The sequence below is a fragment of the Ornithorhynchus anatinus genome, chromosome 9, assembly GCF_004115215.2.
Source record: "Ornithorhynchus anatinus isolate Pmale09 chromosome 9, mOrnAna1.pri.v4, whole genome shotgun sequence".
Taxonomy (NCBI): Eukaryota; Metazoa; Chordata; class Mammalia; order Monotremata; family Ornithorhynchidae; genus Ornithorhynchus; species Ornithorhynchus anatinus.
Window position 1 is genome coordinate 4,189,042 of NC_041736.1, and position 10,182 is coordinate 4,199,223.

Genomic DNA, 10,182 nt, shown 5'->3' on the forward strand with positions numbered 1-10,182 from the left:
TCGACGGTCGGTCACGACGGACGCCCCAGGGAGCCGACTTAACCGCTCCCTTTCCCGCTCGACATGCCGGGAAGCCGAGGCGCGAAGGCCTCGTCCGCCTCCGGTTTGGACCTGGGGAGATTCCCGTCTTGGGCCGGCCTGGGAAGGAGTCTCCTCTTCTACGGTTGAGAAGACGGGAAGTAGCCCCGCAAGGTTCAGCTGGCTCCAGCCGAAGAGCAAAGAGCACGGAGCGGATTGGATCCTGAGGAAGGGGGGATCCTGAAGGCAAAGGACACTTGGCATTTAGTCCACGGAGGGATTTATTACGTTCATTTGGCGGCGAGAGCTTTCACTTCCCTAGACCGTCACTGAATCGGAGTCAGGCAGAGGGAAACTGGCAGCCCTGATTTCTGAAGCCCGTTGATCTGGGTGGACCCATCTCAGTCCCTTACCTAGGATCGCTTTTGTGACCTTGTTCTCCTTGACGTTAGGATGACGATAATAATGGTGATACTCATAATAATTATGATACACATATTTAAACACGTACTTTGTGTCAAGCCCTGCCCTGAGCACTGCCACAGATACAGGACAACGAAATGGGATGCGATCCCAGTCCCACATCGATCAGTGAATCGGTGGCATCGATTGAGAGCTCACTGAATGCAGAATAGGGTACTGAGCGCTCCGAGAGAGTGCAATACAACAGAAGAGGTAGGTACATGTCCTCCCTCAAGGACCTACAGTCCCGAGACCACCTTAAAGTCCACGTTACAATTTTCTTCTTCCCCCCCTACCTATGATTCATTTCAGTCGTCCATCTCCCCAGCTTGATTGAGCCCACAAGGATGGCATAATCTAAGCAGAAGGGAGAACAGGTATTTAATCCCCGTTTTACAGATGAGAAAACTGAGGCTGAAGCTGTAACCCAAAGTAACCCAAAATGAAAGTGGAGAGGTTGGGATTTTTTTTTTTAATGGTACCTGTTGAGCACTTACTGTGCGTAAGGCACTAGTGGAGGTACACGACAAATGGGCTAGACACAGTCCCTGTCCCACAACAGGCTCATAGATCCCCACTTTATAAATGAGCGAACTGAGGCCCACAGAAGGGATGTGCCCCAGGTCACACGGCAGACAAGTGGCGGAGCTGGGATTAGAACCAACTTCCTCCTAAATCCCAGGCCTGTGATCTATCTACTAGGCCACACGGCTTCCTGATGTTTTTCTACGGAGAAATACCGAAGCCATGTCTGCCTACCCGTCGCCATCCTGGGTCGTTAAGCTTCAGGTGCTGATGACTGTGTTTATGAGAAGAAGGGTGGCTCAGTGGAAAGGGCACGGGCTTAGGAGTCAGAGGTCACGGGTTCTAATCCCCGCTCCGCCACCTGTCAGCTGTGTGACTTTGGGCAAGTCACTTCACTTCTCGGTGCCTCAGTTACCTCATCTGGAAAATGGGGATTAAGTCTGCGAGTCTCACATGGGACAACCTGATTACCTTGTATCTACCCCAGCGCTTAGAACAGTGCTCGGCACATAGTAAGCGCTTAACAGATACCAACATTATTATTATTAACAGAAAATCTGCACGTAAGCCTGTTGCGAGCAGTAAATGGGTCTACCAGCTCTGTTTTATTGTATTCTCCCGAGTGCTTCAGCAAGGGCTCCATAAGTACGATTGATTAATTGATGGATGGATGGATGGATGTTTTCAGCCATGGGCCTCTGGACGTTTTCTAGGCCAGTGGAATCACTCGGGCAGAGGGTCCTAGAGTTCTCATACAATAATAAGCTCCTCCAAGGCAACGATTGTGTCTACTAACTTCCGTACTCTCCCAAACACTTGCAGTGCTCTGCAGAATGCGCTCCGTAAATACTAAGGGTTGATGGATCGATCACCCCTCGCTACAAACCGCACGCTTCCATCGCATCCCCGCCAACTGGAGGCAACACGACTGCTCCTTTTTTCTTCCGTAAATTATGGGAGGTGGTTGCTCTGCAGTTGGTCTGTTCCCGTTCGGAGAAGGTTAAACGGTGGCTGCGCTAATCCGCCCAGACCAAAGGAACATGTGGTGAAAAATATTTTTCAGCGGCTACCTGCTTCATCCCAACCCTAACGAGTTATGCCTCGTTAGTCAGCTAACACTACGTTCGCTTCTATTCTGATATAGCCCATCCATCGGTGGTATTTACTGTGTGACTACTGAGAGCAGAGCACTGTAGTAAATGCTCGAGATCATATGCAAAACGCGAGTCCCCTGCTCCCAAGGGGATTAGAGTCAAATGGAGAGTCAGACGGACAAAAATCAAGCACACGGAAGGTCAAGGAACAAGCAGTCATCCAAGCACCTAATGCAACAGAAGCTGAAAACACGGGAAACGCTTTTTTAAAAAAATAGTATTTGGTCAGCCCCTGCTGTGGGTCAAACACCGACGTAAAGCGCCGTGGCAGGTTCCAGTTCATTACGTTGGACACAGTCCCTGTCCCACGTGGGGTTCACAATCAAAAGAGGAAGGAGAACAGGTATTTAAGTCTCATTTTACAGTTGAGGAAGCTGAGGCAAAGGCTCAGACTTACCCAAGGTCACAGAGCAAGCCATCGGCAGAGCCGGAATTAGGATCCGGGTCCTCCGACTCCCGGGCCTGTGCTCTTTCCAGTAGCCCAGGCTGCTTCTCAATCCCTCGGCTCTGCTTCCGTATTGGCTCGCGCCAAATTCTGAAATGCTCAGAGTTGCTTTACTTCGGAGTTTAGGATTAATATCGTTGCTTAATATTAAGTTGATTTAGATGAGGGAAAGGGATCTTGCTCCTGAAAGTTCCTTCCCGGAGATACGCTTAATAAGTCCATCGATAATATCTATAATATCCTCTAGACTGTAAGCTTGCTGTGGGCAGGGAACACGTCTACCAACTCTGTTACAGTGGACTTTCCCCAGCGCTTACGACAGTGCTCTGCAGACGGTAAACACTCAACATATGCAACTGATTGACTGATTTTGAGTTTCCTAATTGCCCTAGCTCTTGGAAGCTTCCAAAATGTTCTAGGGCTTCAGAAGGTCCCGATCGGTCTAGAGCTGAGAAAGGTCCAAATCGCTCTACAGCTTGGGAAGGTCTGAATTTATCTTGAGCAAGGAAAGGCCTGCGTCGTTTTAGAACCGGGATAGACCAAGCTTGATTTTACAGAAATAAAGTCAGGGAAGCAATGTGACCTAGTGGATAAAACACGGGACCTGAGCGCCAGAGGACCTGGATACTAATTCCGACTCCTCCACTTGCCTGCCTTGGGCAAATAACTTCACTTCTCTGTGCCTCGGTCTCCTCAACCGCAAAATGGGGATTCAATACTTGTTCCCCCTCCTAATTAGACTGTTAGCCTCACGGTGGACAAGCATGGTGATTGACTTGTTTCTATCCTGGCATTTAGAACAGTGCTCGTCACACAGAGAGTGCTAAACAAATACCATTAACGATAAAAAATCCACACCTAAATTGACAGGGTACTTGTGTCTCTCACCAGTGCTTAAGGGGAAGAATTGTGATATTTGTTAAGCACGTATTATCTGCCAAGCACTTCATTAAGTCCAGGTATAGGAGCAACCGGCAATCTGGCCTAATGGATAGAGCCCGTGCCTGGGAGTCAAAAGGTCGTGGGTTCTAATCCCGGCTCCGCCACTTGTCTGCTGCGTGACTTTGGGAAAGTCATTTCACTTCTCTGGGCCTCAGTTACTTCGTTTGTAAAATGGGGATTGAGACTCTGAGCCCCACGTGGGACGGGGACTGTGTCCAACCCGATTCGCCTGTACCTTCCCCAGAGCTTAGGACAGTGTTAGGTACAGAGTAAGTGCTTAACAGATACCGTAATTATAATTATTATCATTATCATTAATGTAGATAGATAGGAAACAGACCATCTCCCCCCACCAAACTCCCAGTCTGAGAGGGAGGGGAACAGCTCTTTATCCCCATTTTACGGATGGGGAAACTGAGGCCCAGAGAAGTGAAGTGACATTCCCAAGGTCACACAGCGGGCAAGTGGCGGAGCCGGCATTAAAAACGAGGTCCTCTGACTCCCGGGCCCGTTCGTGTTCCACCAGGTCACGCTGCTTCTTCGAACGACCAAGTCCGCCGGGAAGGGAAAACCGAAAAGTTGCACCGGGACTAGACGCGGAGAGGAGGCTTAGGCGCGGCATCTCTTTTCACTCCGGCGTTTCGGTGTCATTTCCGAGGCAGGGGCTGGAATCCTATGAGCTGCAGTTAAAGGAATGGCAGCCCGTTTTTTTTGTAACCACTAAGATATAAATTACGATCCCTCTTTATTAATCTAATTGATTGTTTTGGTCCCGATACATATGCGAGAGTGTCTGGAACCTTTCAGACCCCTGTGGTTCAATATCAATCTCCAAATATTAAAAGCATCTTGGAGAAAATTAGAAAGCAGATGAGACACTTCAGGACTCAACGTAATGAAGATGGGCAAATTTCAAAGCGGCAATTACCCTGGGCTTGTTTTCTTCCTCAGCTTCTCTCGGTGGTTCGCTCCTGTGGCGATTTCTCCCCCGTACCTTTCCGCCTGTGCCGTCCGCCCTCTCTCTGACCCGAAAGAGCGGGGCCCGACCGGAACTGGACCGGACTCAACTTAACCGGGAGGGAGAAGGGAAAGGGAATGGACTCGGGAGGGAGGGTAAACGGGGACTCGTTTAAAGGCTTTCCCTCCCGCCTGCTTGTTCAAAAATCACCCGCTCGAAGGAAATGGAAACAATTACAGGCTAAAGTGCAAAGCTTGCAAGTTGCCAACTGCAGGTGGCACGGTCGTTTCGATTGCGTTGGTCGACGCGGCAGCCGTCGGGTTGGGGTCGGGTGTCCCGGGCCGAGGGTCGAGGAGGGAAGCCATGTCGGCGGCGGAGAAGAACAGAGGGAGTAACCGTAACCGCTGTGTGACCGTGGGCAAGTCACTTCACTTCTCTGTGCCTCAGTTACCTCATCTGTAAAATGGGGATTAATTGTGAGCCTCACGTGGGACGACCCGATCGCCCTGTATCTCCCCCCAGCGCTTAGAACGGTGCTCCGCACATAGTAAGCGCTTAACAAATACCAACATTATTATTATTACAGCTCTTAACGGACAGCGGACCGGGCAGAGTCAGGAGATGAATATCGAACCCCCGGGCTCTCCCTCAGTGGGAGACACCGACCGTCATATGTCACTGGCCAACGATCCATCGATCCCTAGCATTTAGTGAGCGCCTGTGCTGGGCAGAGAACTATACCGAGCGCTCCCCACTCCGTTACAGCGTGCTCAACCGACTGTTCAGTCTGGGGAATCTCCGCAGGGTGAGCGCTCGATCGCTACGACATCCTGATTAGCGGAGAGAATCTGTGGGCTTAACATCTGGTTAAGATGGGGGAGAGAGTCACAGAAATAAATTACAGGTAGGGGGAAGTAAGAGGACAGTGATAGGGAGGGGAGAGAGAAGAAGGACCGAACAGGATGTAACACGAGAGTAAGTCTACCGTGAAGGTTTGGAGGCCCAGGCAGGAATTCCAATACAAATCCCTACATTTTCCAAGTCACTCTTGTCACATCCCAAGAGTCATATCCCGCCATGAAGAATCTGGGGATGTAACAAGATCACTGGATCTCCACGGTAGGTACAGAATGCCAACGTTTCAGAACAGTCTCGTTTTTCATTTCTCTGTGACCTCATCTCTTCAAACCTAACTCTCTCTCTTTCCTAGATGCATTGAGAATTTTTTTGAAAATCTCCCATTTTTCATGCTCTCTGCTTTCCATTTCAATATTTTCCTCATAGTATCTGCTGGCTTCGGCTTATTGGCAGCTAAGGTTTCAAAAATCAGAGGGAGGAAAATGATCTTCGCATTCCCTTCTCTCGGCAGCAGGGCCGGCCGGCCGGTTCGTAAGCCGTCTGAACCAGCCCTCGCCTCAAAATGAACCCGATAAGGCTGAAATTCACAGGAAAAACACCCTTTACTGGATCACTTTCCTGCCCCTCTCCTTGCACTCAAATATCTGCACATTTTGCCAGCGTGGATTTTGACTGCCGACTCCTCCAGGGCCGGGATGGTGCCGTAGTAGTAGTGCTAGAGAAGCGGGGCAACTCAGTGGATAGAGCACGGCCCTGGTAGTCAGAGGGACCTGGGTTCTAATCCTGACTCTGCCACTTGTCACTTCACTTCTCTGGGCCTCAGTTACCTCATCTGGAAAATGGGGATTGAGACTGTGAGCCCCTTGTGGAGCAGAGACCGTGTCCAACCTGATCACCTTGCACCTACCCCAGCGGTTAGGACAGGGCCCGGCACGGAGTGAGCGCTTAACGAGTGCTGTACGTATTATTAGTAATAGCGTTCACTACATGCTTACCGTGTGCAAAGCACTGTACTAAGCGCTGGGGATGAATACCCTGGATCAAAATTGAACCTGGGCTCTATACCTCAGTGGCTCACATTGTAAATATAAAGGAGGAAAGGAAACCGGTGATAGACCCGCAAGGAATTCTATTTATTCATATATTTATTTTTAATAGTATCCGTTAAGCACTTTCACTGTGCTAATCGCTGGGGTAGATACAAGTTAACCGGGCTGAACACAATCCCTGTCCCTCGTAGCCTAAAACAGGAAGAACCCAAAAGAAGCTTACTCTTATAATAGCATTAGGGAGCATCCATTCAATCGAATTTATTGAGCGCTTACTGTGTGCAGAACACTGTACTAAGCGCTTTGTGAGCACTCTTACCTACTCTATTGTATAGTACTCTTCCAAATGCTTAGTACAGTAAATATCCACCCCCCCCACCCCACAGTATTACATAGATATCTTTAAATCATATATAAGGAGTCACCTATTTATAGTCATATCTTTCTCCCCGTCTAGACTGTAAGCTCATTATGGACAGGGAACGTGTCTGCTAATTCTGTCGTGTTGGTACTCTCCCGAGCGCCTAGTACACTTCTCTGCACATAAGGAATGCTTAATAAAGGCTACTTATCGATCGACGATACCAAACTCTGTACACAGCAAGTGCTCAGCAAATACCATTAACCGACCGATTAATCGGTCGATGCACTTGCCTGTGGCGAACCCACATCCGTCTCCCCGGCCACCCGACAGACAAGAATGGATTCTTTCAGTAGGGGTGTCACCTGCCAAAACGAAGAGCAGAGAATATCTCTGGTTCAACAACAGTGCCATAGGAACATGAAAGACAGCAGCAGCCCGCAGTTTAGCATTTGTGATCTTAAATTAAATGAACTAAACAAATTCTGAGGGCAGGGATTGCGCCTAATGACTCCATACGGGTGTAGAGTAGTGATCTAGTGCTCTCCCAGGCACAGAGTACAGTTGTCTGCATTCAGTAAGTGCTCAATAAATAGCACTGACTGAAATACAGTCATAAATATATGTACGCGCAAACACACGTCCTAGGTCTTGAAATCATATTTTTCCTCCAAAAGGAACGCGGGGGAAATCTGATTTGCAAATGCTCCGTGTGGTACCCCGCACACGACGGGGAGAGGATTACTGATAGTGTAAAATGATCTCAGGCAAGTCATAAAATTAAGTCATTATTAGGAGGTACACTTGATTTGAGTTGGAAGCCGCTTTAATGGTTGTTAAATGAGGTATAGTGTATGGAGATTTATATTACGAAAGGTGTTTCGATTGTTTTAGGAATGAACATTACAACCGTTACCACTGGTCCCCGATTGGCCATCCGGTGATTCTCTGTGTCGGGACAGAAGAGTCGAATTTCTCCGCGGCCTCTTCTGGGGAGGAGCACCGGCCAGCTGGTCAGTCGACCATCCAGGCGACCGGCCACCCGCGCCGACTCCTTCCCAACTCGAAGCGCAGCGTGGGAGTGATAGCTGCGCTCCTTGCCGGGAGGGTAGGAGGTCCTCCTCCCAGATCGAAGGTGTCGGATTCCAGAGCCGAGAAATTCACTTCCGCATGGCGATAGTGACGGCACCGATTCAGCCGTAAGATAAGTACTGGGCTCCACTCAGACCACCAGATGGGGTGCGGTAATGGTCCCATTCGGGGATCACAGTTTAAGACGGGGAGAGGAAGTATCTCGGTTTCATTTTACAGAGAAGGAAACGGAAGCAGCGAGAGGTTGAGTCATTTACCCAGGGTCGCTCAGAAGGCCGGTGGCAGAGCTAAATTTAGAATCTAGGTCCGCCGACACCCTGTCCTCTGGTGTCTCCGTTTGTTCGGTTGCCTCCGTGTGAGAGCTAATAAGGCCTGTGCCAGAAGTATAGTGTTCTCTGGCAATAAAGAAGCAGCTCCTTAGCTCCCTGCTTAGCTCCCGGAGGACCCAAAATTCCGGCCTTTCCCGTGTCCCGAAAGAATGGAAGAGGAGAGGATGGCAACTGGCTTATCCAGTGACGGTTCACTGGCTAAGGAGCGGAAGAGGAAAAAATAGAGAATTCTGGTAATTCCGCAACGTTCTATTTCAACTTTGCAATACTGCGACGGCAGGGCCGTTGCGGGGAAGGAGACAGGGAGAGGTGCAGGTTCGTGGGAGTTGGAAGTTGTCTTTGGAATTTTTTTTAATACTTTTTTTGAATTCCAACCAGGTGGCAGGAAATGATGGATTACAGTGATGGTGGAGTAGAGAGGAGATTCCTTTAGCACAGAGAGAGAGGAAGAATCACGAGTGCCACTTTTGAAGATTTCAAGGCAAATTACCCGCAGAGCGGGCAGGTAATCGACGGATACCGTGCGTTCTAATCCCACTAAGGGGCCGAAATGTTGCTAAAAAAAACACCTACCTTAAAACACACCTGCTCTGTAGGACTTACTAGGTCTTGAGGTCACGATCACGTCTACTAACTCTATTGTACTGTACTCTTCCAAGCGTTCTGCGCATGAAAACGCTCAGACGGTGCCAGTCGTCGATTGACAGTGTTAATGACTGTACTCTCTGAGTGCTTAATACAATCCTCTGCGCACGGTAAATTCTCAATAAATACCGCCGATCCGTTGAATCTCTGGGAGTCATTTCATCTGAAGAACTGATCTAAATTCCATTTAACGTGAGAGCTTACGGAGAGCGAGGATTAACGCCAATCTGAGGGTGATGTTCTTCGAGATGGGCGGAAAATCGTTCTCCTTATCAAGGTCTCTCCTTCACTGTCTGAGTGGTTTAAAATACTCCAGTAAATCATACTGCATCCCCCCGGTCTCGAAAGACTTAACACAGACGGAAATCCTCTAGAAATGGGAGAAGCGGCATGGCCTAGTGGCAAGAACATTCATTCGTTCATTCGATCGTATTTACTGAGCGCTCACTGTGTGCAGAGCACTGTACTAAGCGCTTGGAAAGTACAATTCGGCCACAGATGGAGACAATCCCTACCCAACATCGGGCTCACAGTGTAGGAGGGGCTTGGGAGTCAGAGGACGAGGGTTCTAATCCCGGCTCTGCTCCTTGCCTGCAGTATGACGTTAGGCGAGCCATTTAAATGATGCGTGCCTCGGTTGCCTCATCTGTAAAATAGGGATTAAGCCCGGGAGCTCCATGTGGGAGCTGTGTCCAACCTGATTACCTTCTATCTATCCCAGCACTTAGAACAGTGCTTGGCACACAGTCAGCGCTTAACAAATACCGTCGTCAGTAATATTACCATTATGTCCAAAGACAGTGGGCTCCGATCCTCCATGGACTTTTATCTCTTCCTAGCCATCAGGGAAAACCCCACATTTGATAATAATAATGATAATCGTGGTATCTGTTAAGCATTTAGTATGTACCGGGCACTCTTCTCAGTGTTGGGGTGCTGCTTAGAACAGTGCTTGGCACATAGTAAGCGCTTAATAAATACCATCATCATTATTATTACAAGCAGATCGGGTTGGACACAGTCTCCGTTCCATGAGGGTCTCACAGTCACAAGGCTCATCTTACAGGTGAGATAACTGAGGCCCACCGAAGCGAAGTGACTTGCGCAAGGTCACACAGCGGACAAGCGGCGGAGCCGGGATAAGAACGCGGGACCTTCAGACTCTTAGACCCGGAATCTATCCACTAGGCCACGATGAGCAGACAGACTTATGTTAATAATTGGAAATTACCCCTGTCGGGTCGGGTCCAGTGACTGGCAGATGATTCAAACGAAAGAGATATTGTCCACAGAAACCACTCAGAGGAGCTTCAGCTCATCTGTGAATTATAAATCGATCCCTTC

The 10,182-nt window shown here is 49.0% G+C and overlaps 1 long non-coding RNA gene across 1 annotated transcript; it reads left to right on the forward strand.

Annotated features, from left to right (window-relative positions):
• Nucleotides 1-7,866: 7,866 nt before the first annotated feature.
• On the forward strand, nucleotides 7,867-8,982 carry LOC114814209. Its single transcript, XR_003761954.1, has 2 exons — nucleotides 7,867-8,426; nucleotides 8,572-8,982. It is a non-coding gene; the product is annotated as an uncharacterized LOC114814209 (long non-coding RNA).
• The last annotated feature ends 1,200 nt before the right edge of the window (nucleotides 8,983-10,182 follow it).